Source organism: Nanorana parkeri, unplaced genomic scaffold (genome assembly GCF_000935625.1).
Source record: "Nanorana parkeri isolate BGI_ZX_2015 unplaced genomic scaffold, ASM93562v1 scaffold2088, whole genome shotgun sequence".
NCBI lineage: Eukaryota > Metazoa > Chordata > Amphibia > Anura > Dicroglossidae > Nanorana > Nanorana parkeri.
In genome coordinates, this window is record NW_017308356.1 from 212,721 (window position 1) to 214,014 (window position 1,294).

Here is a 1,294-nt window from a genome sequence, read left to right on the forward strand (position 1 = left end):
CAGCTCGCGGTATACTGAGACGCCGCAGCTGAAGCGGATCCCGACAATTATGTCTGGATCCACCCAGCTGCGTGAGTGATAGCTGGCTCTGCCTATCTAGAGGCAGAGCCAGCTGTACCTGCCTCTCCCCCATCCGTTACACCAGTCAGCGCTGGCGGAGCAGGGAGGGGGGAATCCAGCCCCACCCATCACGGCAGAGAGCCGTGACAGGATCGAGAAGAGAGCAAACGCCGGTATGTGTTCGCTCACCTCCCGATCTACTGAGCCGACCTGTGACAGTCTTATTGTCACAGATCGGCTAGAACTATGAGGTGAGTGAAAATCACTCACCTCATAGTTCTCCTTTAGGCTGTGGTTCCCACCTAGGTGTTCGAAATATGCGTGTATGACGCGTGTTTTGGGGTGCATGTTTTAACCGCGATTTGCAGCCCTCAAAACGCGTGTCAAATGCGCGTTTACGAGGGCTATCCGGCTGTATCCTAATAGATACGCGCGGGCGTAGGGTGTTTTTCAGCACGTTCCGACGCGCTGAAATACGCCCAAGTGAGAACCATGCCCATAGGAAATAATGGGATTTCATTTGCTGGGCGTTTTTACAGCGCGTCGATCAGCGCTGTAAAACGCCCAGGTGTGAACCCAGCCTTAATGGCTCTAAAATTATTGCTCTCACAACGACGTTTGTGGCAATATGCAACATGTGCGGCACATAGGCGCACCGACGCATATATGCGTGTGTATGTGGGGGGCGGGGACTTTAAAAAAAATTTTTTACAAAATTGTTTATGCTTTATTTTTTTTTAATGAATCTTTCATTTTTGTATATTAACCGCGATTTGCAGCCCTCAAAACGCGTGTCAAATGCGCGTTTACGAGGGCTATCCGGCTGTATCCTAATAGATACGCGCGGGCGTAGGGTGTTTTTCAGCACGTTCCGACGCGCTGAAATACGCCCAAGTGAGAACCATGCCCATAGGAAATAATGGGATTTCATTTGCTGGGCGTTTTTACAGCGCGTCGATCAGCGCTGTAAAACGCCCAGGTGTGAACCCAGCCTTAATGGCTCTAAAATTATTGCTCTCACAACGACGTTTGTGGCAATATGCAACATGTGCGGCACATAGGCGCACCGACGCATATATGCGTGTGTATGTGGGGGGCGGGGACTTTAAAAAAAATTTTTTACAAAATTGTTTATGCTTTATTTTTTTTTAATGAATCTTTCATTTTTGTATTACTTTTTTTTTTTTGCACACACACACAACCTTATTGCTATTACATGGGGGGCTAAGAAGCC